At 38.0% G+C, this 27601-nt stretch overlaps 1 protein-coding gene across 8 annotated transcripts in view; it reads left to right on the top strand.

Moving 5' to 3' along the window:
• The window catches only part of NEK7 (NIMA related kinase 7), a 146187-nt gene that overhangs the window by 25075 nt on the left and 93511 nt on the right, over window positions 1-27601 (top strand). For 2 of the 8 annotated variants that reach the window (XM_029231249.1, XM_029231248.1), the window contains exon 2: window positions 15389-15465. The exons of the other annotated variants lie outside the window; for them this stretch is intronic. The gene's annotated coding sequence lies outside the window, so the exon portion shown is untranslated. The remainder of the gene's footprint in view (window positions 1-15388; window positions 15466-27601) is intronic. 8 annotated transcript variants of the gene reach the window in all.

Raw genomic sequence — 27601 nt, 5'->3', positions numbered from 1 at the left:
GTGAAGACCGGGGTGTGTTAATGGGGGTGCCCACTTCTCCTCTCTGAGGCGTTTCTTTTACTTAGCAGGAAGAGAGAAGCTTTTTGCTTAGTGATTCTGTATTTTAACTTAGTTCTGTCATGAATGGGAACTGTGTCCATCAGTTGAGATAAGCCAGGTTTTCTGGTGGATGTTTTGTTTTAAACAGGTGTTATCGGTGATTGCCTCATTTTATGTATGGTTCAGCTTTGTGAAACTACTTAAGACGTAAAATTTTCACTTCATACTCCTCTGGGAGGGAGGAAATGAATTCTCCCAATTCAGAATGTTTCTTGGTAAAGCTTTCTTTATGGGTCTATTAAAGTCTTGTTCTGAGTTATAGAACTAAGAATCTTATTTCTTTTTTTTTAAAAAAATTAATTAATTAATCTTGGTTGCATTGGGTCTTCGTTGCTGCGCGGGCTTTCTCTAGTTGTGGCGAGCGGGGGCTTCTCATTGTGGTAGCTTCTCTTGTTGCAGAGCACAGGCTCTAGGCACGCGGGCTTGGTAGTTGAGGCGCACGGGATTAGATGCTCCGCAGCATGTGGGATCTTCCCAGCCCAGGGCTAGAACCCGTGTCTCCTGCATTGGCAGGTGGAAGAATCTCATTTCTTGAATTATGTGATCTGATATAAAAACAGTAGAAGTTTAAGAACTGTGGTGTCTTGACATATTGAAGGTTGCAAGCACCTCTGACCATCCATGAAGTGGAGCCTTTCTGTATGTAATGAGTATGAGGGACAGACAGAACCCAGACAGAACACCTCCCATGTGGAGGGTTACTGCCTGGAATTCCTCCTCTGTCCCCTTTCTTCCCCTTCTTTCACCCCCTCATTAAATGAACTCCCGCTTATCCTTGAGGCCTCAGTAGGAAGAGTTCCTTGACAGCCCCCTCCCCCGTTTCCCCCAAACTCTGGTATATGCTCCTTTATCACCTTGCCTTTTTCACCTGTCAAACTAGCCATCACAGGGACCCTTTCTAACTAGATCGCAGGCTCCCTGAGGGCAGCAACCGTGTCCGTTCTGTGCAGGATATACGCCCAGTGCCTATGTAGCACCTGCATATAATAGGCCCTTAATAAGCAGTGTTAATGTGGTGACGACGGAGATATAAAGGTACTGAGAAATACTTAATCAGTGTCAGTGAGGATCTGTGTCAGCGGAACTGGGTGAAACACATCTAGTCATTCTGAAAATAATAGAGGAAAAAGTCGGTGTGATATGTGGACTGCCCAAAATTGAAAAAGTCATATTATGTTAGATTAGATTTATAATCATACTGACTTGCTTCGCCTTGTGGATTTAAACGAACCTGAAAATAAATTGACCAGGGCCTTCCTCCCAGTCAGCTGCACTTGTTTTTTATTTCTACCCTAACTACGCAGCTGTCTATGCATCCCTTGTGCTCAGTTGACGGCTAAATTGTCTTCCCAACAACTAATCTTGGGTTTGTAGCACATGTGACTGTGCCTTGCCTTACTGATCAGGTTCTCCTCAAAAGTTCAACATTGTGTCTGATTTCCATGTTTCCTTTCTTGGAACAGGTGGCTCTAGGGTCTCAGGGATTTGGAAACTATTTTTGTTATTGTTTACTGCTTTGCGTAGTGACCTTTTGATAGCTGCTGAGTTGTGGGAATAGGTTTGATAGTATAAATATAACAGGAGCATATCTCAAAGAGATGTTTTTCTTTGTTTTTAAAATGTTCTTTTCCTTAATTATGTCCAAACTGATTTAAACGTTAAAAACAATTATTCTGAATTTTTCTCACACGAATGAGAGTGTTGAACTGAGTACGGAACATACGTGTGAGCAATACACACTAAAGTATAAGTTAATGTGTATGGTTTCTCTTGTAATCTTAAAAATTGAGACCAGTGCATTTGTGGTAACTGTGAAGTGTCACCCACAGAACCAGCCTTAGAAAGCTGTAAATTGTGGAATTTGCTAAGGAAACAGATATCTTCTTCAGGGAGTCTGAATTGTGGTTGTTTTTCTGCACATTGTATGATACATGCTTAAGGTTTAACTACAAATTGGTGAGGGAATAATGAGGGATGAAAGGGTCCAGAGGGGGGAGGAAGGTAGTCTTGTTACTTGTTTCAGTAGAAACAATATTGGCATAAAAAATTATGTATAAATATATAAAGCTGGGTTTTGTGAAAAGAAAGGACTCGTTCAGTTTGATTGGTGATTGGTTGCTGGTCGTCTTCCACATAACTTGTCATTTCTGTTTCAATTTCCTGAGGCCATACCGTTGGGTGCATACTGAAATATTGAACGTGAAAATGAAAATCTATAAATCATTTTCTTTGTTAAAACATGTACGCAGAATCTTGGCCCTAGAAGATGACCTTATGAGAGAATTTATGCTGCGATTCTTTAACGAGCTAGAAGATTTATGTCACTGGATCACCTTTCTAATGGTCATTTTATTTAAACTTATGGTCAATATGTTTAGAACAGTAAACTGATTAATGGAAATTATTTTTATATGTGAAAGGATGTATTTGAAATTATTTCCATAGCTATTGAAGTATTATCTTTCTTCTTAGTTTTCTGTTTAGTAATGAACTCAGATGTCAAGGCATATTGGGTGTGTGTTTGGTGAAATAGAATATTAAATCCATCGAAGTTAATATTCTGATTTGTTGAACTCCCTCTTACCTTTACAGTTTCCTTTAAAGGTGTGAAATGCCAAGATACTGTGTGAAGAACAGGTGGTGGTTGTTTTCTCCTGTTTCTAGTATTGTTATTTGCTGGCTGTCATGCAGGCCCAAAAAGAGTCGGTGCTAAGACTAGAGTAAACGACAAAGCGAGCAAGAAGCTTGGCCTGCCCCGACTCTGAGGGAGCTGAAAGTGGACGGGGAGACGCGATTAGAGCCCAGCGGTTCATGAGAGCACAGCCACCAGTGGGAGCGCCAGCATAGCCCCGTTGGTGCTTCTGCCCACGGGTCCCAGGGAGGAGGAGAGGGGCCTGGGTGGTTGCTGTGCTTGCATTGCATTCCGGCTCGTAGCTCCGGAACCCAGGGCTGTCATTTGAAATAGATGTTTGAAAATTTTGCTGTTTTTGGTTAATTATGATGTAATTAATCCCTGATTGTATGAACCAATATCTTATACTTCGATTAGTTATATTTAAAGCACAATTGAGAGAAGTAGATACTTGCATCTTTCAAGTTAAAAGGACTAAGGATTCCTCCTAACTGAGTGGAGTGAGCAGTCGTAGGACGCTGCTGAGCAGGCTGTCATAGCTGTCAGGCGGATGGTAGGTTGCACTCTGCATTGTTAATACTGCTTTTGGTTTTTATAACCTCTGGTTGAAAATTCTTTCCAGGGAACAATTTTTATATAGAATTTCAGTCTGGGAGAAAACATCTCATGACTCACAGACCTCTTTAAACTTTCAGATTAATGTTAAAGGCTTTTAAGATGAAGGCAGATTTTGTTTCAGAATATTTCAAAATATTTATTCTTTTGGGACCAACAACTTAAAATTATTTTATTCATTCCTTCAGGGGCTGCATTCTTCTTAGTATTATGCTCAGAATAGCTACTAAGCTCGGATGATACACTTTAAAAAATTCGAAAAGGTAACTACTCGGTTAAACAGCATTTAGTCGATTTTAAGAAGTTGTTAGAATGAATAAGGAATTTGTATATTAACTGATTTAAAAGTTCAACTTCACTTCAGTTTCCACTGATTAAAAAAAAAAAGAGGGGAAGAGTATCATTATTTTGTGTTTACTTAAATTATTTGATTTGTATTGCTGTATAAACTAATATGTTAATTTAAGAATACAACACTGTATTAGACAGGGTTCTCCAGAGAAACAGAACCAAGAGGATACACATACAAACACACACACACACACACCCCTCTCTGTATATGTGGTTACCTTAACCTGTGCAACTAGCCGTGTATCCAGCTGTATACATACATACACACATCAGATACACACGTATAAAGAGATTTGTGGTAAGGAATCTGCTCACGCGATTCCGGAGGCTGGGATGCCCCCAGATCTGCCACCTGCAAGCTGGAGACCCAGGAAAGCTGGTGATGTAGTTCTAGTCCAAGTCCAAAGGCCCCAAAACCAGGAGAAGTGGTGGTGTAAGTTGTAATGCAGTCACGAAGGCCTGAGGGCTAGGAGTGCCAGTGGTGTGAGTCCCAGGCCAAGGGCAGGAGAGAACCAACATTCCAGCTCAGCAGCCGTCCAGAGTTCCCCCTTGCTCCGCCTTTTTGTCGCATTCAGGCCCTTGATGGATTGGATGCTGCTCCCCCATGTGGGGAGGGCAGGCTGCTTAACTCAGTCCTCTGATTCCAATGCCTGTTTCATCTGGAAACACTCTCACAGAAGCTCAGAAATCATGTTTAACCAAATATCTGGGCACCCCATGACCCAGTCAGCTTGACACATAAAGTGAACCATTCCAAACACCGCGGATAATTCTTTCCTATGCTCTTAGTCATACTATTTCCAGAAGTGCTTGTACTGTACTTGAATCAGATGAGAGAGAGGAAAATGTTTTGATGAAAATATTACTTTAGCTTTAAGTTTCCTTTTCCTGAAGATGCATAAAAAATAGCCAGGGATCCCTCTCGCCCACCCCCAATACTGTCAGAGTTGACGTCGAAATCCACTGTGAAACTTAGGAATTGGGTCCGTTTCAGGGTTGTCGTCTGGGAGCATACTGTCATGTCTCAGTCAGTTGCAACAGACAGACTCTTGAGACTCCTCTAAGTTTCAACATACCTCCATCTTCCTAAGTCAGAGTATTCTGGTATTTTCTCCCAAGACAGGCAGACCAACTCAAACTGTCAGAGTGGTGGTGTTTTTATACCATTATTTTTCTTTAATGCTTTTTAAATGACTTAAGCTTTAACAAAATGTGTATTTATTGAGTTTACTATTTTATGGAATGCTAGAATTAAAATATGGTTTTTCTAAATGAATAATTATCAATTATACATTTAGAAATTTAGTATTTTTTTCTAGAAACGTTTTGTTTTGTTCTTTATTTCCACCATTTATTAGAAGATTGGCCCAAGAAGAGAATGACTATTTTATTTCCAACAAGTGAGATTTGTTAGAATATTGACTTTTCTAAATCAGTGAAAGGTTTTTGCTGTGTTTTCTATTAAACAGTAAAGGGGTAGTCATAAATTTTATATAGTATTTATCATTTTTATATTTTTAAAACGTGTTTAAAAACAAGTCGTAACAGAGACCAAGTTTAGCAGAGATCACTTCTGTTTTAACTCAGTGGATTAGGAACCCTCAAACTGGGAAACTGGCACATGGAGGGGTCCTACCTAGGCTGTTATTCCCCTGGGAAGGGGGGTCTTTTGGCAGAAGTGAAATGCTCTTTCCAACATGCCCTGAGCATTCTTGTGTGTGTCTTTTGGGCACGTAGGAGGGGAATTGGGAGGTCCTAGGGACAGTGTCCTCCAAATATTCCCACCTACAGTATATAAGAGTTCTAGTTGCTCCATATCTTGGTTTTATTTTGCCAGAATTTAAAGTTTTTAGCCTCTCCAATGGGTATGAAATAGTACCCTGTTGTTAGTTTAATTTGCCTATCTCTGATCTTAAAATGCTGAGGTTGAATATTTTTTCAAATGCTCTTCTGAAAATTACTTGTTCATGTCTTTGCCAATTAAAAAAATTGGATTGTCTTGTTTATTGAGCTCTTCACAAACCCTAGATATTAGGTCTGTGTTGGTTATATGTATTACGAATATTTTTTTCCTGGTCTATGAATTTTCTGCACTTTTTCAGTTGTCTCCCTTGATTAACGAACATCATTGAGCTTATCAGTGTTTCATAGTTGTATCTTTTATCCTGAAGTATATTTCCTTCTACTTTGATGTCATGAAGATACTTGTCTATTTTCCTCAAAAGTTTTACTTTTCACATTTAGGTCTTCTAGCCCACTGTGTGTAGTGGAAGGTGGTGGTCCCCTACTTATGTATGTACACATGTAGTGCCTGTTCCGTCACATATAAAGTTTTCATACGGGAGTAGTTCTGTTTCTGGGCTGTAGTTCTGCTCTGCTGGTCTTTGTTTTTTCCTGCTTCAGTTACACTTTCAGTAAGTCTTGATCTCTGTTTGGGAAAAGCCCTTTGCCTTGGTGGTGTTTCTCAAAAATTTCTTGGCTATTTTTGGCTCCTTTTTCTTTCATAATTCAGAATTAGTTTCATAGACATAACAAATACACAACACATTTTTTCAGGAATTTGTCCATTTCATCTAAGGTTTTAGATTTACTGAGAAAAATTATTATTATTTTGGTATTCTTTCCCCCTGACACTTCTTATTCTTCTGGATTTGTAGTTATTCTTATATTTTTATTATCTTTCTTTTCACTTTCCGTTTTTCTCGATCAATCTTGCCATAGGTTTGTCTATTTTTATTAATTTTTTTTTTTTGTAAAGAACCAGCTTTTGGTTTTGTGGAGTATTACTGTCTTTATTTTCTATTTCATTTATTCCTGCTCTTTTTAAGTTATTGGTATGACTTGGAATTTTATTGGATGTGGGGCAGACAGGGCTGAATGAAGGATTACTCCATGGTTTCTACTGTGGGGACGAAGTGGATGGTAGTGTTTAAGGGTTGAAGTGAAAATAGTTGGAATCAGTTGTGGGGAAGTCATTGAGTTCACTTTTGTATAGCAAGCTTGCAGTGGAGATGCTTAGAGGAGAAGCTGGACCTGAAGTAGTCATTTCGGTATTTGCTTATTGATAGAGATAGTCAGTGGAGAAGAGTGGGAAGAGGGAAAGACAAAATGCTTGTAGGTCAGTGGGAAGCCTTCCTGGCACAGCAATACCACCACCATCCCTATTTCCATTTAGTTTAAAAACCTCTGTACTTCCAAGAATAGTTGTGCGTACATTTGCAGTAATGTACTAATATTTGCAGATTCCACAAATATTTCCACATATGCCCCTATGTCACATCTCAGAGCCCCATTTCTTCCCAGTCTGGATCCTGATCTTGGAATAGCAGTCTCAGCAGAACTGATGATCTGCTACCCCGACAGTTAGTCTTGGGCCCAATCTTTGGCCCTTTCTGCTGACTGCAGACAATGAAAGGAGCCTTCTTAACTTTTCATGTGACCTCAGATCACTCTCAGTTTTCATCCCCTACCATTCGCTGACGACCCCAGCAACAGCTGATTCCATAGTTCTTGCAAGTCACTACTTCCCATCAGCCTCTCATCAGGGGGGATTACTCCACCTGCCAGTAAATTTCCTTCAGCTGGTATTGCGTCCCACTGCATGACTAGTGAAAGTTTTAACAGTCGCACTATTACTCATGCGAGGGGCTGTCTGTGCTTCACCTGTCGCCTGTGACCCAGGCGCAGAATCCCGTCTTTGAGACTGCTTTCTGGACCACTCCTACTGGCAACTGCCATTGGCCAAATTCTTCAGAAAACAGACTCTGAGATCTGCATGCGTGGCCTTTTTTTTTTTCTGTATAATGCTTTTGGGAACAACACCTGGGAGGAAGCAGGATGGTCAGTGGAGGTACTTAATTGCAGTGTGGTTGCAGCAGAGGCTTCGTTCCAGGGCTGGACTGGCCCTTCGGGATGGTCCCAGGTTGATGGAGGGGTCTGGACCTTTGTATGACCGTCTATGGAGGCAGCTGCCTTGAGAGGAGCTCAGGTGTGAGCCCTCAGCAGCCGTCACTCCTGCAGCTCGAGGGACCAGCTCCTGACCTGGAGGGTGACCTGGAGGCTTTTAGACTCTCTTCTTTCCAGTGCACGCATTTCATACCACTGATATTAATTAGTTAATTGTGTGGTTTAACTCTTTTCTTTACCTACTGCTTTTTGCTTTTTTCCTCTGCTAGTTCTGTTTGCTGCTGAGAGAGGTGTTTTAAAACCTCCAACTCTTGATTGTAGAATTGTGTGGGGTTTTTTTCCTTCTAGTTTTATCAATTCTTTGCTTAATAGATTCAGGCTATGTTATTCAAATACAGGATTGTTGTGCCTTGTTGAATTGTACCTTTCATTTTTATAAGATATTCCTCCTTTTAATAATGCTTTTTGTCTTTAAAAGCTACTTTGTCTAATCTAAATAGAGTTACACCAGCTTTCTTTTTGGCCATTGTCACGTAGTATTTCTTTTTCATTCTTCTAATAAGTCTTTTTGTGTTCTGCTGTGTATGACGTATCTTACACACAATTCAGAATTTGTGAGTGTCTGGTCTGATCAGTTTTGTCTTATAATTGGAGCTAATAGTTCATTCATTTACATTTAAACGCCATTACTGAAATATTTGGATTTAAGCCTATCATTTTATTATTTATTTTCTACTCTTCCAGCTGGTCTTTGTTGCTCTTTTGCCTTCTTTCTTGCCTGCTTTGTCAATCATTCCATTGTTGTTGCTGTTTCACCTCTGCCCCATTACCTTGCTAATTATACTCTTTCAGTGCTCTGTTGAAGAATGCCAGGGAGATTTCAATGCATCTCTGACCTCTTAGAGTCAGCATTAAATTAGAACTGTTATCACTTCATGGGCAGTGCATTGCTTCTTTTTATAGATACCAGTTTTCTGGTGAAATTCTCTGTATTTTCAACTAATTTACAGAGCATATTAATCATTATTTTAAGGTTTTTTTCTGATGATTCTAAAATCTGTTTCACTTTTGGGACTGTTTCTGTTATCCACTCCCCACCCCTTTTTTTTTTAGGTTGTATGTCTGGTTTCTTGGCCAGCCTGGTGATTTTTATCGCACAGCAGATCATAGAGGCCCTGAATGGTGTCACCTTCTCCAGAGAGGATTTGGTTTTCTTCTGGAAGGCGGTCACCTTTCACCTTGATCCGTGGAGGTTGGTCTGTCCCGGGCCTTGACTGCTGCCTCGGGTGCTCACCTAGACCTCTGCCCCATAGCAGTCTCTGAACTCCAGCTTTGTCACCCCAGCACCTCGATTCTGCCAAAATCGCTTGTTTGGCTTCTTAAGCTGTCAGCAACTGCTTTCTCTTTGGTTTTTTGGATTATTTTTGATGCTAGACTTACTGGCTGCCTTCCCTCAATTTTGTACTTGTTCATGTTGAGTTGTTGCGATCCATAGAATTTTTGATAGCGATTCTTGCGGTCTGTGATGCACAGGCTGTGTTTTATTGTTTATAATTTTATTAATTTGTGGGCTTTTTAGTGGGAGAGGGTTGTATTTGCATTCATTTGTGGTGAGGAGGGAACAACAGAAGTGTAAATTAAATTAGTGAGTCCCCCCAGAATTAACCCCATAGGGTGTATCTGATTTAGTGTCGTTAGGATAGCCACAAAATAGTTCAGTCTTACTTTAGCTTAAATTTCATGGGCCTGTATCCTATTTTATCTCATTGATTCATTTCATACACTTGATAAACCCAGAGTATGTAGTGCAGTACTCAATGGGAATGGCAGGCTCCAAGTTTAGCAGAGATGGTTTCACATAAAAAGGGCTAATGAAATATCTCCTGGGTCCCAGATTTTCACTGGGCCAAAATGTGACAAACATTGCTTCAGATCAAGGGTGGGCAGACTATGGCCTGTGGCCAAATACGGCCCTGACCCATGTTCTGAATAAAGTTATATGCGAGCACAGCTGCTCCCCTCCTCTGTACGTGTTCCACGGCGGCTCTGCCATTAGGGTCGGCTGGCTGCAGCAGACACTGTATGGCCTGTGAAGCTGGAAATGTTTGCTCTGTGACCCTTTGCTGAATGAGTTGGCTGATCCCTGCTTTAGATTGTCAAACTTCAGTGACTGAATCCTTTTATAGAATCCATCATTAATATGCTAAGAAATTGGCCACCACTTAAAAAAAAGGCTCTTCTCTCTCTCTTCTTGCCTGCTGTTCTTCCTTGAGTTTTAGAATTGCTTCTTCTGCTCCCGCCTCTCCTCTCTCTGGAACCTCACCCTGTTGATCATCTGCTGGGAGAAGGCAGGTGACAGAGGTGGGTGGGGTTTCTGCCCCAGGGACGTGCAGACCTTGAGGAAGCAGCAGGGCTGGGAGGTGCGCCTTCCCTCTCAGGGGCCACAACGAGGGACACTTGAAGGTCACGTTTAAGCTTTGTTTCAGAATGCAGCAGGTGCTGAAACTGGGTGAGACACAGACTGGTTCAGTCATCAGAATTGGGGAGCCTTTTGTTCAGCAGGGCTTTTAATGACCTGTGTGGCCGTCACAGAGAGCACTGTAGTTTAGATTTAGCATCGAGCTAAAATGTCACCTCTGAGGACACTTGATTACAATCGTTCCTCTGAGGGCATCTAGTCTGCTGACTCTTTTTGGCTGAACGTAAAAAGTCAGAGGTACTTTAGCCACGTCTCTTTCCAGAACAGAAATAACTCAGATGTGGCCGCGGCAGCACTGGAGCTCCACATTTGTTACACTGGCTTAGGGGCTGGGTGTTCGCAGGCATCAGTCATCATGTTCAAGTTTTAGTGCCGTCGTAGGCGTTGTCAGGAATATGAACAAATGTGGCCCAGCCTTTGTTCACACGGAGGGCTGGCTGGGCGCCCTTGTCACTTGGCGTCCCCTGCCAGCCACGGGGAAAGGTGCTGAAATCCAGCGTGGAAACTCAGTGCTTGAGAAGGTTTTATTTTTGGGTTGGAAGCAGATGACTCCCGCACCTGTGGAGCGCTGTGTGCACAGCCTCACAGGCAGGCGGAGCGCCCCCCTCGCTCTCCTCCCCCGTCCCGGTGCCATGTCACCAGGACAGTCTCGCCGGGAGTCGAGGTGGCTCGGGGGCCCAAGGGGAGCCACGGCCTCCGCGATCTCCCTCTTATCTAATGTGACTCTCGTGTCAGGGAGGAGGGGGATTAAGGAAAAGAATAGAAAAAAAAAATTTGTTGGGAAGCAATCTTCCTGCCACTTCTGTTTTTAAGCTAGAATCAACACATTTGAATTACAAATGCTTTTAGAAGAAAATAATATATTTAATATGAAGTTTTCATGAATTCTTACATGGCGTTTATAACCATTTCTCTCCCCACCATTAATTTCCCAAGCCTGTGTAGAATCTCAGTGATTGTAATTATTGTGTAAAATTGAAGGGGGTTGCAATAGATGACACCTCACACCTGCATGGATGTTGAAACGCCCGAGCTCTCTCTGAACCGTCAGGTGATTACAGTTCACGTTTGCCCAGGGCCGCGCCTCTCGAGCCTGGTCCCTGAAACCGTCTTCCTGGAGCATCAGTTACACTTGTGGATTATTTTGGGGGAAAATGTTTTGTATAATGAAGAGGAGAACAAAAACTTCTCATCTTTTAACAGAAGCAATTGACTTGGGGTGAATTTCTCCCTGACCTGGCTTGAGGCCAGTTCCCCCAGGTCCCAGGGCTGGGCCCCTCCTCCGGCTCCTGGAAGAGTTTGAGAAGCAGCATGTTACACACACGTCCGAACTCGGTTCCTTTCCTCTCTGGGGGGAGCAAGAATATCTCTCTGTGGGGACCTTCCATCTCTGCCAAAGGAAAGGATGATTCGGTGTTGACTTGGCCACTCTTAACGGCCTTTGGAGGCTGAAAGCCCTGTTCAGAGAATGGAGACCGTGGGGGAGAAGTGAGGACCATCGCGCTTCTGAGAGCACATCCTCATCAGGACAGTCCTGCGGCAGAAATAATGGAAGAATGACACCCCCCCCCCACCCCCCCCCCCCCCCCCCCCCCCCCGCCACACACACACACTGCCCCTGTGCCCAAAACAGGGCTGCCGGTGACAAGAGCTCAGAAGAAGTGGCGTTCGTTTCATCCGCAGCCTGGACAGTGCCCGAGGTTGACTCACTGGGCTTCCTTTGGGTTCCCTCCTTCCTTCCTTTTCTTCCTTCCTGTTTTCTTTTATAGATCCTTTCCTTTTCAAAGATCCTTTTCAGGAAAGTAGCGGTGTTTGTACCTTGATGATACAGTAGAGAGCTCTGAAGGTGAGAGCATGTCTTAACACTTATTGTTGCTGTGCTGAGACCTTACTTGGCATGTGTCTTGATGGTTCTTCAAGTTCAATAGCTTAGATCTATATATTTGTTATTTTAAAAATCAAACTCAGAGGGCTTCCCTGGTGGTGCAGTAGTTGGGAATCTGCCTGCCAATGCAGGAGACACGGGTTCGAGCCCTGGTCCAGGAGGATCCCACATGCTGTGGAGCAGCTAAGCCCGAGAGCCACAACTACTGAGCCTGCGCTCTAGAGCCCGTGAGCCACAACTGCTGAGGCCTGCACGCCTAGAGCCCGTGCACCACAACAAGAGAAGCCACCTCACTGAGAAGCCCACAACGAAGAGTAGCCCCTGGTCGCCGCAACTAGAGAAAGCCAGTGTGCAACAACGAAGACCCAACGCGGCCAAAAATAAATAATAATAAATAAATAAATAATAAAAAATCAAACTCAGATATTTCATTTATATATATTGTCTGAAATAACTTCCAAACATGGTAATTTAGGGAATAAGTCAGATTACATACGGATTTGAAACTAATGGATAATCTGTTTTAAACCAGGAGGCGGGGAGATATTCAGAAGAGACTTCCGTGTTGCTGAGAGATGTTTGTGTTCCTTCTAATTTCCCTTTTTTTAAAAAAATAACATAATAACATGCTAACAACAGAAATCCATCAGAGAGAGTCTCGAGCTCCTGCTGCGGCTGCCCCTCCCCCACTCCTCCTTCTTCCAGGTCACCAGTCAGTGTCCTGGAGTAAAAACCCCACTGCTTCTTTCTTTTGGGGTCCAGCTTAGACTCAGAAAGATGTTGAGTGTGAGCTGCTTCTTTCGTCTTCTCTGCCTGCCTCTGAAGCAGCGCTGTTAGTGGGCCCAGCACAGCGGCAGATTTGGTGGCCAGAGTGCTCGTCAGCACAGCCCCAGTGACGCTCCTGGACACAAGGGCGAAGCGGGAAATAGACTGGCCCACTTCCTTATTAAGTTCTAATGCTGTGTAGTTTGCAAACCGAGTTGTGCACCATCATCATATGTGTACCTGTTTATGTATTTATTCTTTTGTACCCTGTTTTTAGGTTTCACATATAAGGGATATCATATGATATTTCTCTTTCTCTGACTGACTTCTCTCAGTATGACAATCTCTAGGTCCATCCATGCTGCTGCAAATGGCGTTATTTTGTTCTTTTTTATGGCTGAGTAATATTCCTGTGTGTGTGTGTGTGTGTGTGTGTGTGTGTGTGTATGTATACACCACATCTTCTTTATTTATTCCTCTGTCGACGGACATTTAGGTTGCTTCCGTGTCTTGGCTGTTGTAAATAGTGCTGCTTTGAACATAGGGGTGCGTGTGTCTTTTCGAATTATGGTTTTCTCCAGATATATCCCAGCAACTATACGCCAATAAAATGGATAACCTAGAAGAAATGGTATGTATTTATTCTTTAATGGAGAGATGCCGGTCCCACTCCAGACCTGTTCAGTCAGAATCAGGGGGCAGGAATCTGGGCAGGGAGCCCAAGCAGCTAAATAACAACAAGAACAACTCCGCAGGTGACCTGGTAGCCAACCAGGGTCGCAAACTACTGATTCATGGGCTGCACTCAAGATTAATTTTGTTCAGGATGATGTATTTGGAAATACCTCTTACTTTGGTTTAAACAACTATTTGCTGTGGAAGAAACATATTAATGCATAATTAAGAAGTGAAGGAAATGTATTTACTCACAGCCTACATTGCACACTTTTTGACTTCCTCCTGTGTATCCTTGGTCTTGGATTTGAGTTAATCCTTTCCCCTACTGAATGGTGGCACGCGAAGCCTGTTTCTTGCTAGGTTTGCTGAACTAGGGAAAGAGTACGAGCAAGTAAAAAGATAAGTAAAAAGACGGCTCACTGGAGCATTTCTTTTCCTTAAGAGACATTAAAAAATTTTTTTTTAATGTTAGGACTATGAAACACCGAAGTTTCTAGGAAGAAGAAACTTTATTCTTTCAGGTTTGATGTATTTATTCAGAGGATGATTCAACTATAGTATGAAGCATTTTTAGCATTATGAAATCCAATGTTTTAAAATCTTTTTCCTTGCAGTTCTATTACTAATTTATAATCCTGAAGAAATTGTTTCATCTAAAGTTGTTCATGCGTTCAGGTCTTTTGCATGATGTCTGATGTGATCGGTAATAAAGGTTGCAGTGTAGTAGTAGCTATGATCACAATCCTCTAAAATAATATTTTATAATGGGTTTAGGGGCAAGAAGGAGGGAGGGAAGAGAGTAAAAATTTGAGGACTTAGTAAGTGACATGTATTATTGTCTTATTTACAAGAATAGAATTTTGAATTTGCTAACAACAAATCGAAACTTATCCTAGATAATACTTTTAAAGACGTCAACTTTTTGGCATTTTTGAGTTCTAACAGCATGACCTACTGGCTTTTGCAGTTGAAGGTTAAAAACGTAACTTTAGTATCAGAATTAAATAATAAGGCAGAATCAAAATATTAGGTCACAGGCAATTTGTATTAATTAAATTCATTGGGAAGTGAGTTATAGTAAAGCCACAACACTGATTTCAGTAACTCAGTGGATATGGGAAGTGATTAGTTTCCTGACATGTGCTCATTTAGTTTTTGGGTCGTTGGTCCCTTGATTAATCTAAGGATTCTGTTTCACGTGCTACAAGCTTTTGCATCTAAGATGCTTATATCTTATACATGGATATATATATTAAGGAGGAAGATAAGATTGAACCAGCAGGTGTCAACAAGAACCATAATAAAACCATCAGTCCTGATTATCTCAACCTTTGTTTTGTTACTTTTCAGTGATGCTTTAACATAAAACAACATTAAAGTGATTTTTCAGTAGACACTTATCTGCCTTGTAATGTAGAACCCTTCTTTCAGATGTTTTAGAGAACATGTCTGAAGTGTAACAACAGCTTTAAAAAGATTTAGTTCAAAGAAAGGGTTGTTTGCCAAATGCTGTGAACTTTTCTTCATTTCACTCTCTTGAAAAAATTCACCATAAATTATTCCATATCAAAAAAGTTTATATTTAACAGTTTAAATATTTCTCTGGCTATCTGTGTTCTACTTTTTTCAATACACCACTCCTATTGACTAGTCAACAACCATATGCATTTTATAGGAATAGGAATTCATAAACAACTCTCCTCATACTGGGTTTAATCGTTCAGTGAAAATACAGCATTTACGTTCTCTCAGCATCCAATTACTTATTTTATTTTAGACCAATTCTAAGTCATTGAATTGTCAGGGGACAGTAATGTCTACGTTTCCACAAAATTAAAAGGTTCAATACATTTCTAAATTTGCCATAATTTTTATTAGAAATTCTATCTCTTATTTCCTTCTTCCTCACATGATGACTTGACAAAAATACAAATACAAAAGGCAAACATGATACCATCTTTTGTGATGATTTTATTAGAGTAAACAAAAGAAGAATGAGTAAGGAGAACCTCACTGAGACCACAAGGAGGCGTGTGGGAAGCAGGATGATTTCAGGTACTTTTCGTTTTCTTATTATCATACCAAATAAAGACCTTCTATTTTACAAGCATCCTTATTAAAATCTAACGTTACCTGAGCAATCCCATTCCTAGATATTTACCCATGTGAAGTGAAAACTTACATGTGAACCTGTATGCAGATACTTATAGTGGCTTTATTTGTAATTGTCCCAAACTGGAAAACAATGCAAATGTATGTTAATTGGAGAGTGGATAAACAAACAGTGATACTTCCATTATGGGCTGATGGAGCTGTTCTAATTTTGATTCTGGTGGTAGTTACAAGGCTAAATTTGTCAAAATGTATGGAAATTGAACAGGAAAATGGCAAGTTTTCTGTATATAAATTATACCATAATAAAAAGAAGTGCTAAAATAAATTTTGGACAAGATAAGTAAGACTAGAAGAATAAAGATAAGGCTAATTTGTACTTTCCTTTTTCCAGACATTGTAATAGGAACCTTAACATGCTTTATCTCCATTTAACCTTCTTTTATATATTGGTTTTCATGTATTCAATTCTAGATTTATTTTTAACTCTACAGTCACTTTTATCTATTGGTTCATGCCGATAATACTTACTTAAATGTCTGCCATTGCCTTTATTTATGATTCCTTCCTGCATCTTCCACCTTCTGTCTGAGAGCATTTTCATTCTGTCTTTTCTCTCTGCTGATTTTTGTTCATGTGGTCTTATTTGCTAGAGTGCCTAGTTATTTTTTATTATGCATTGGAGATTATATGTGTAGAATTGTTTGTAGCAGTAATTTGAAACCTAAGATATTCTCTTTCTCCAGAGTGTATGTTCATGTGTTTCTGCCAGGTGCCCGGGGGTTTTAGCTATCAGAGATGACCTCAATCCAGTTTCAGGATTTCAGATGATTTAGTATTGTGAAGGTGTGTTTACCAGGGTTAAGGCTTTCAAGGTCCCAACCCAAATTGTGGGGCTGTTCGCCACAGCCCCTTGTTGAGACGTGGACTACACTTTCTCTAGTCCCAAGAGGCTGGAAGTGCTGTACAGCCTCTCGGCATCATAACTGCCCCTCCACAGGCAGTGCAAAAAATGCCCAGATATTAGACCCACTTCTCCTTGGTTTCCTTCATCCCTCAGACACTGGTCCTTTAATTCTTCCCTATTTCCACAGCTCCATGATGCATTCAAGCAGATTGAAAAATATTTCTTTTGTGTAACTAACTGCCCTCAGAGGGGAGGGTTGGTCTGAATTATCCTTTTGCTATTATGGAAGCTACGTTTGCCTGTACTGTTTTTAATACCCATACATGTATACAAATGTGCTTTTCTTAAAAATAATTTTATTCTATTAGGCAACTCCCTGTTTTTGATTTAAAATATTATGAAATCATGTTAGAATCATAGATGACTATATATTTGCTATATGTTTAACTCTGCCAGCCACCGTGGGAATGTAGTGATGTATAAAACAGATAATTTCCTACCCTTACTTGGCTGATATTTTGGCAAGATAGTTAGCTTAAACAAATCAGGACACAATTATCTACTTGTTACTGATAAGAACAGTATACTTTGAGTACATATAACATGGAAATTTGTCTCCAAATCTTGCTTTTTCACTTCACATTATACTGGGTACATCTTTAAATATCATTACAATTTTTAATAAACATTTGGTCAGTCTAAGGTTCTATTTTGTATGTTTACTGTAATTTATTTAGACATTTTCATATTGTTGGACCATTATGTTGCTCCTAGTTTTCCTTTATGATAAATGCTTTTTAATAAACATTCTTGTATGTAATCCAAAATTCACTCACTGATTTATTTCTTTAGGATAGAATTGTGGGATTGAGAGTCTTGAGTAAAAGTGTATGAATGATTATTAATGTTTATTGCTATATTGCTTTCTAGAAAGGTTATTACACGTATGTAAGCATTATGTATAATTTTTAAATATGTGTCATTTTGAAAGGTTATCAGGTGTATACTATTTCACTGTTGCTTAAATTTGTATTCTTTATCAGTGATATTCAACATTTTTTATATTTATTTCTAATGTACATTTCTTTGTGCCTATAACTATTAACAAAAATAAGGCAGAACATTCTGCTTTATGAATGAAACTGTAGCGCTAGATTTAAACTAGAATTAGGTCTTCTACTGCTTCTTTTCCAGTGCTATAATTTTATTATTTTATACTTGGATTGCCATTTTTAACTTGCTCCTTTGTTGAGAATATTTTTTAAAAATTTCTGTAATGAGTAGCAGGAAGTAGCTTCCGGAGTCTTTAATAATATAGAAAAGTATGTGTTAGGTAAGGAACGATATAGTTGATCATTGTTTATCTGAAATCTCTTGAGATTGGTATGTACATAGTTCAATATTTAGGATTTAGTACTGTGTCAAAACTGGTTGTTGAGAAACTGGATAGAATGATGAAATTATCAAAATATATGTTTGGAAACAAAGAGAAAGATTTTTAATGAATAGAATCTATACATACCCATTGTTAGTTGAATTGCATTTACTTTAAGCTTTAAGTTAGAAGTTTAATTGAAAGATTGCAAGATTGACTGACCTTTAAGTCTTTATTGTTAAGTAATTTTTGTTGCAGAATGAAGGAAATATTTTTCTTCAGCTAAGCATTCTTTAATATTGACTATAATTAATTTTTTTAAATTTAATGGCTAGTTATAACTTTTTTGACCAATCACGATCACAAATAAAATGCACAAAATGATTTTCTTACAAATATCAATGCATATTTAAGTCTCATCTTTTTTATTCTGTCATATGTTTAGTACTGTACTTTATAATTGACCAAAAAATCAGGTTAGTGTTTTGAAATGTATGATTTTAAGGCAGTTTCTGTAAGAAATAATTAATTCATTGAGGATGTCTATAGACACAGAATAAAGCTCATTTTGTTGAAGATTTTGGCCAAGGTGAACATATTAACTTAGGTTATTCAATTCAAGTAATATTCAGAAAAAAAGTATAAATTTAGCATGATTTAATTTGCTTATAACTACCTCAGGGCTTTGTATTTTATAAGTTTATTAAAATATGGGAACTAGGAAAGGTATTGTTTTCATTTAAGGAATGGTGCTGTAAATGCTGTTTCAGTGTTCAAATTAAGATGGCTATGTAATACCTTGTCACTGAGGGCTATGTTATTTATTACTATTTATTTATAGTATATATAGTATTTTGTATTTTACTTAATAATTTTCTTACCAGGGTCATGTGAATTATGAATTAGTCCACTGACAGACACAATTGCTTATAAATAAATACTTTGTCACTGAGTTAGCTTTTATATCTGAAATTCAGATTCTTAATTTTGTAGTTTTCTTTTCTGCAAAATATGTGACTACACACAAGAATATGGGAAGATTGTTTTACTTTAATGTGTACTGAGATTGTGGATATATATGAAAATATTTGGAGTATTTAAATATCCATTCATGATAAAAAATTTCAACAAAGTTGGTATAGAGGAAACATACCTCAACATAATAAAGGCCATAACGACAAAACCACAGCTAACTTCATACTCAGTGGTAAAACGCTGAAAGCTTTTCCTCTAAGATCAAAGACAAGACAATGCCCACTCCTGCCATTTGTATTTAACATAATTTTGGAAATCCTAGCCACTGCTATCAGACAAGACAAAGAAATAGAAAGCATCCAGATTGGAAGGAAAGAAGTAATACTGCCATTGTTTGCAGATGACATGATACTATATATAGAAAACCCTAAAGTCTCTACCAAAAAATTATTAGAACTAATAACTGAATTTAGTAAAGTTGCAGGATACAAGATTAATATACAGAAGTCTGTTGCATTTCTATACACTTAATAATGAAACTATCTTTAGATCAGAAAGAGACATCAAGAAAACAATCCCATTTACAGTTGCATCAAAAAGAATAAAATACCTAGGAATAAATTTAAGCAGGTGAAAGATCTATACTTGAAAAACTATAAGATATTGATGAAAGAAATTGAAGATGATACAAATAAATGGGAAGATATATCATATTCATGGATTGGAAGAATTAATATTGTTAAAATGTCCATACTACCCAAAGTGATCTACAGATTTAATTCAATCCTATATAAAATACCCGTGACATTTTTCATAGAACTAGAACAAATAATTTTAAAATTTTCTGTGGAACCACAGAAGACCCCCAAATAGCCAAAGCATTCTTGAGAAAAAAACACAAAGCTGGAAGTATCATGCTTTCTGACTTCAGACTGTGCTACAAAGCTACAGTAATCAAAACAGTATGGAACCGGCACAGAAACACACACATAGATCAATGGAATAGAATAGAAAGCCCAGAAATAAACCCATGCTCATATGGTCAATTAGTCTATGACAAAGGAGACAAGAATGCACAATGGGGGAAAGACAGTCTCTTTGATAAGTGGTGTTACAAAAACTGGACAGCTACATATAAATGAATGACATTAGAAAATTTTCTCACACAATATACAAAAATAAACTCAAAATAGATTAAAGACTTAAATGTAAGGCCCGAAAACATGAAACTCTTAGAAGAAAGCAGAGGCAGTGCATTCTTTGACATTGGTCTTGGCAGTATATTTTTTGATCTGTCTCCTTAGACAAGGGAAACAAAAGCTAAAATAAATGGAACCTAATCAAATTTAAAAGCTTTTGCATGGAGAAGGAAATCATCAACAAAATGAAAAGACAGCCTACTGAATGGAAGCAAATATATGCAAATGATACGTTTGGTAAGAGGTTAATCTCCAAAATATATAAAGAACTCATACAACTCAATATAAAAAAAGAATCCAATTAAAAAAATGGGCAGAAGAACTGAATAGACAGTTTTCCAGAGAAGACATACAGATGGCCAACAGGCACATGAAAAGATACTCAATATCATTAATTATTGGGGAAATGCCAATCAAAATCACAATGAGATATCACCTCACACCTGTCAGAATAGGTGTCATCAAAAAGACAAGAAATAACACATGTTGGAGAGGATGTGGAGTAAAGGGAACCCTCGTGCATTGCTGGTGGGAATGTAAATTGGTGCAGCCACTATGGAAAATAGTATGGAGCTTCCTCAAAAAATTAAAAATAGAACTACCATATGATCCAGCAATTCAACTGCTAGGTATTTATCCAAAGGAAATGAAAACACTCATTTGAAAAGATGTATGTTCCCAAGTGTTCATAGCATTATTTAAAATAGTGAAGACATGGAAACAACCTAAGTTTCCATAACAAATGAATGGATAATGAAGGTGTGGCATATATACACAATAAAATATTAATGAGGCATAAAAACAGAATGAAATTTTACCATTTGTAACAACATGGATGCACAGAGAAAGACAACATGTAGACAGAGAAAGACAAATACTGTAGGTTTTCACTTGTATGTGGAATCTAAAAAAGAAAACAAACGAACCAATATAACAAAGCAGAAACAGACTCACAAACACAGAAAACAAACTAATAGTTAACCAGAGGGGAGAGGGGTGGGAGAGGGGGAGATAGGTAAAGGGAACAACTACTAGGTAAAAAATAAGTAAGTTACAAGGATACAATGTACAGCAGAGGCACTGTAGTCAATATTTTATAATAACTTTGTATGGAGTATATTCTATAAAAATATCAAATTACTGTGTTGTATGCCCGAAACTAATATAACACTGTAAGTCAATTATACTTCTATTTTAAGAAAGAGAACTGTTTTCAAACACATTGAAGAGCTTTAGCTAATAAAAATAATCGATATGAGAATTACAGGACAGTGTATTGAATTCCCCTTTCCTAAAGATTCTACTTGGCAAAATTTGGCTGTTATGAACTTTTTATATATGGCCTTTCTCGTAATAACTCACAGTTAGGTTTTTCTGTATCATTTTCATCCTGTACCCTGCTCTTCCTAACACCCACCCTATTTTGGTTTCTTCTCTATCAGTCTAGTTTGGATGGTGCTACTACTGTGCCCTGTGTCCTCCAAGCTAATGATGACTTTTGGAGTTGTCTTTAACTTTCTAATCAGTCAGAAGTCTTACACGTCTAAACATAAGCCACTGTAAAATCTGTCCCCTGTTCCTGATTTTCCATTCATTCAGCAGATGTTTATTGGGTGCCCGTTATGTGCCAGGTTCTTGCTGCAGGAGTACAGCAGGGAACAGAATGATAAGGTCCTGCCTTTATGTTACCTGCCTTGTAGCAGAAGAGATAAACAATAAACAAGTTTAAAAATGAACAAGATAATTATAAATTGTTATAATTGCTCCATAGGAATGAAAGGGTGATGATATGAAAGGTAAACAGGGAGGGCTGGGTCCTACTTTGGAGAGGATTGTTAAGGTAGGGACAGCGTACAAAGGCCCTGAAGCCAGGAAAGACTTAAAGGGTTTCAAGAGCAGAGGGGTTTTCATGTTGATGGCAGGTCATTAGTGGGAGACTAGGATGACCTGATGTGGGAGAGGGAGGCAAGAGATGCTTTACAGGGCCCTCCTGTATTTGGCAAGGAGTTGGGATTTTAGTCCAAGAGTAATGGGAGTGTCATGAAGTGACTTGTGTTTTCAAAATATTGGGGTGGCCAAAAAGTTCGTTCGGGTTTTCCTGTAAGATCGGAAATACCACTGTGAAGAGAATGGTGGAAGACGAGAGACCACTTCCTAGGCTATGAGAGTAATCTCTGGTGGAGATACAATGACACCTTATAGGGTTGTATTAGTGGCAGTAGAGAAGCATGGACAGATTTGAGATTTATTTTGGAAATAGAACAAATGGCACTTTCTGGTGTGTTGGAATGGGGAGCAGGGAGGTGAGGGGGAGGGAAGAATCACAGACGAATTCTAGGTTTTTGACTGGACCAGAGCTTCTGAAAGTGTGGTCTTTCGACTTCTGGGGATGGTGAGGGTTGGGGGTTGGGTGGGGTCCTTGAGGTTCATTCATGTGGTCTGCAAGAGCAAATGATTTTTGTAATATTAAGACATTATTTGTAAAAGCACTGATGCCTTAGCTTGAATCAGTGCGGCAATACCAAACTACTAGTCTCTGTCTTCTCTACCCATATGGAATAGTACTAAAAAGTATGAGTTTCATTTTAAAGTGTACTTGATGAAGAAGTATTATTTTTATCACATTTCAACCTTTGAGTACAAGTCCCTTAATATGTGCAATGAAATGGGAAGCAGACTTTAAGCACCATGGCAGCAAATCAAAGTTGTCTTGAGAAAAGCCTCTCTTCAGGTGTTGGAGGAGCAGCCTGACAGCTACTGTTTTCATGGGACACTGTTTTCTCTTGAAACAGCAACTGACATTCAAACCTAGGTGTTTTGTAGACATTTTCTTGAAAATTAAGTGCCTGTCATTTAAGGGAAATCAAGTGACATTGTTACTAATGATAAAATTCGAACTTTTAAAGTGAATGTTGGAATTTTGGAAAAATTATATTCATCACTCTGTCCTTGGCATCTTCCTGGTATTTAAAGACTTCTGATGAGATTAGTGGTGATATTAATGAATGTGTTTTTGAATATTGTATAATGAAATGGTCAACATTTATAGAGGATCTGAGTAACTAAGGGAACTAAAATTTTCCAGATGACCAGTGCATGATGTTACAAAATCATGCATGAGTAAAAGATCTATTTAGAGGGCAAGAGAGGCCATTGGATTTTCACATTACAGAGTACAAAAGTTCATTGGTAAGTTTTGACAGTCCACATTGCAGTTAACCTTTATGAATCTGCCACTTGTCAAGTTTGGTGTTAGTACTAAAGAAGAGTATCCAAGACAGGAATAAAGACGCAGAGCTACTGGAGAATGGACTTGAGGATATGGGGAGGGGGAAGGGTGAGCTGTGACAGGGCGAGAGAGAGTCATGGACATATACACACTAACAAACGTAGTAAGGTAGATAGCTAGTGGGAAGCAGCCGCATGGCACAGGGATATTGGCTCGGTGCTTTGTGACCGCCTGGAGGTGTGGGATAGGGAGGGTGGGAGGGAGGGAGACGCAAGAGGGAAGACATATGGGAACATATGTACATGTATAACTGATTCACTTTGTTATAAAGCAGAAACTAACACACCATTGTAAAGCAATTATACCCCAATAAAGATGTTAAAAAATAAATAAATAAAAAAATAAAGTATAGGAAAAAAAAGAGTATCCACAGTGGGTATTAAAACACTCTATTTTCCAACTATACATATGTGTAAGACCAGATTTTTAAAAATATACTTTAGCCAAAACAACATACCTCAACAAACTGAATGTAGAAGACAGACATTAAAGAAATTTACAAAATGTAAAACAATGTTTCTCTTCTAATTTTTGAAAAGTTAACTATTTTTCATAAAAATATGTTATTTATAAGCATGTAGTGATTGCTTTTATTTGTAAATGAATTAGTATGTATTTTAAACATTTCTCAGTTTTAATTTCTAATGTGGGAAATATTGATAGCCATGATCCACATGAACAAAAGGTCTTTGGGGTTCTCAGATAAAGAGGTCCTGAGACCCAAAAGTTTAAGAAGTTTGGGCTTGATCTACTGAGTAGATGGTGATACATGTAAAGAGATAAAGAAGATTAGAGAAGCTTGCCTCTTTTTTTTTTTTTTTTGAAGAATGGGAGATGGAATCTTCTATTCAGGAATTGTGAAGATATCAGGTGGTCATTTGGATATTGGTGTTTGTGGCTCAGAGCTCAGAACAGATGCGTGTAGTAGAGAGAAATTTCAGAGCAATCATACATGGTTAGTAATCAAAGTCATGGGACTGGATGGGTTGACTTGAGAGAATGTAGGTTTAAAAAAAATAAAGATTCAAGTCATAGAGCACTCCAACATAAATGTTGGATAGCAAAAGGAACTTAGAAAAAGTAGCTATAATGTGGGAGAAAATCCAGGAGAATATGGGACACAGAACGTTTCCAGAAAGTGAGATAGTTGTGTTGAAAGCTGGTTGAGGCGAAGTAAGAGACCTTGGTGAGAGCCCTTATCATCTCTTTTCTGGACTGTTGCAGTAGCTTCTTGACTGGTCTTGCTTGTGGTTGTGAGCCCCTCTACTCTGTCACACAGCAAGAAAGGTTGTATTTCAAAAAATGAACTTCCCTCTCTTAGCTTCTTGAAACCCAGCATTAGCTCTCTGATACCAGCTGGATAAAGTAAATATCATAAAAGCTTTCTCATGAGTGGACAGCTGTCTATGTCGTTTGCCTAACCTTCTGATATTAACTACCCCCAGCTATCTCTCACCACCTGCCAACTTTAATTTTACTTATAAGATGTTGTGCTCTGCGTTTGGGTATTTTGATGTGTCCTTTCCTTTTCCCAGGTTTCTTTTCCTCTCTTCATTGCCTCGTCTAAACCTTGTGAACTTCTCTTCCTTATTGAAAACCCGATTCAGGCAGCACCTTCTTTGGGCAGCCTTTTTTTATTGAAGATTGGTTGACAAATTTGTTGAATTTGATCATAATTTTACTCACCATTGATTTTAGACTTATTAAACTCTAGCAATTATTATTTGATGTTTTTATGACAGAGATACATTTATTCATTCATTAAATAAATATTTGCTCAGCACTCATTTTGTGCCAAGCATTGACCTAAGAACTGGGGGTACAGCTGTGGATGACACAGATAGATCCCTGTATCATGGAAATTGTAATCTAGAAGACTGAATGCATATTTAACATATTTATACATTAAATGTGTTTTTATTTCATTTGTGAGGAGATTAGTGGAAAGAGATAATATATAAATATATTTGGCCTTTGGAAATATGATATTAAATCAGTATACAAACATTGATATATTCTTATTCTGTAAAAGCATTAAGAATCCAGTGACACATGGAACCGTGTTAGATATTATGCAAAGAAAATTTTGTTGCGTTATTATTCATTGTATTACTAAGCTTATGTGCAATATGAGTATTTCATACAGAGTTTTATTTCTAAGCAGAGGCTCTTTGACCTCTGTCTGGGATACTGTAGAAGTGATTTCCCTGTTATGCAGATTGTTAGATTAAATCACTTCTAAGTTTCCTTTGATTTTTATGTTCTTTTTTGTGTTTTTTTGTTGTTGTTTTACTTTGGCTTCTTCATAATTTTATTTGCTTAGACATTGTCACACATCAGGAGGTGTGATGAAACCCACTTTGTTATAATCTAGCACAACATTTCTCATAGTGTCTTCTCTTCTTAGGATTGGTCAAGCTGTGGGATATTAAAATATGTTACACAAAGAAAGCATTTTGTGCTTAAATAAGTTAAATATAAATGAAGTTGTTTTTTTAACTGCAGGCCTGCTTGGGTCCTTTAGTAATATTTAGCTAATATTTACTATGATTTTCTAAGAGAGGTTCATATAGCGAGTAGTATTTCACAGAGGTCTTTGACCAGGAAACCTTTTTTTTATGAAGTGTCTTGGGAAACTATCTGTGGGACACTAGATGTGAAATGTTGATTTTAATGATTTAGATTTCTTTTTTTTTTAAATTTAAGTCTTTATTCAGATGTTGTCTTGCTTAAAATGTAACAAAAAAATGAAAATTTCTTGGTGTTCTGAAATGTGCAGTTTTGAGCAATAATCTGTCCTGCATTAGAATAATAGCAGTTAAGTTGTAAGATACCATTTTGGATGTGTAGTTGGTTTGTAATAGCTTTTCTTTTCCTAAGCTGGAGAAACTGTTTAATTTATACTGCCTTTTGCAAAAGTGTCCTTGTTGCTTATACACATTTTAAATAACCAATGTTGCCTTAATGTGTAGCCTTAAAGCATTGTCTGTTGATTGTTTAATGATTCAGATTTCACACTAAAATGTATTCTAATTCGTTACTGGGATTCTCTTTCTCCTTCCCCCTCCTCACTCCTCAAATCCAACACTATATAAAATTGAATCCAAAAATACATAAGTAGGATTATATATCATGACTAAATGGGGTCCATCCCAGAAATGAATACTGGCTTAGTGTTCACCAAAATGAATGTTCAAAATTTAAAATAAATGAACCACCAAAATTCAACATTTTAACAATTTAAAACATGTATAATCAGCTCAGACACAGAGGAAGAATTTGACAGAAATCTAACATCTATTCTTTATAAAATCTTTCAGCAGAGTAAGGATAGAAGGGCACTAGCTCAACCTGATAAATTAAGGGCATTTATGAAAAATGTACATCTTACATTATACTTAATGGTAAATGGCTGAATGTTTTCCTCCTCAGATAGGAATAAGAAAATGATGTCTCTGCTTCTATTCATTGTACTGGAGGTTCTAGCCATTGCAATAAGGCAAGAAACTACAAAAAATCTACTTGAACCAATAAGAGAGTTTAACAAGTTTGCAAGATAAAAGGTCAATATACAGAAATCGTTGTAGTTCTGTATGCTATCAGAACATTGAAATAAAAAACACCTACCATTAACAATAGTATCAAAAATATAATATACTTAGGAAATAACCTGAAAAAACATGTGAAAGACCAGTATTGAAACTGAAAACCATTACTGAAAGAAATTAAACCTAAAATAAATGAGATATCCTGTATTCATGGGTCTGAAGACCCAATATTATTAAAATGTCAGTTTTCTCCAAATTGATCTATAGAGTTCATGTACTTGTAATCAAAATCTCAATAGACTTTTTTTTTAAAATAGAAACAAACAGGCTGGTTCTAAAATTTATATTAAAATCATATATGTGATTAAGCATGTAACAAGACTTTATAATAAACCTATACCATACACTGCTATATTATATATATGTGTGCAGTCATTTGATACATGATGAAAATGATATAGTAGCACTGTAATGGGGTGTGGGGTAAAGGACAGTCTTTGCAGTATATGATTTGAAATCAGTTGGATAGCCATATGGAAAAACAAACTAAATATTGACTTCACCATATATTGTACAAAACTTTAATTCCAGATCAATTGCAAATTTAGATATGAAAGCCAAAGCAATAAAGCTTACATTGAAAGATAATGTATGAGAATTTAGAGTAGGGAAATAATTCTTAAATTATTAAGCATTTTGTACACAGAAGCATTAACCATAAAGGAAAAGATTGATCAATTAGAACATATTAAATTTATGAATTTCTGTTCATAAGTTAATTAAAAG

The sequence above is a fragment of the Monodon monoceros genome, unplaced genomic scaffold (assembly GCF_005190385.1).
Source record: "Monodon monoceros isolate NGI ecotype Baffin Bay Population unplaced genomic scaffold, NGI_Narwhal_1 Super_Scaffold_18, whole genome shotgun sequence".
NCBI classification, from domain to species: Eukaryota; Metazoa; Chordata; class Mammalia; order Artiodactyla; family Monodontidae; genus Monodon; species Monodon monoceros.
Note: the sequence above shows the minus strand (reverse complement) of the source record. Positions and strands in the feature narration are given on the sequence as shown.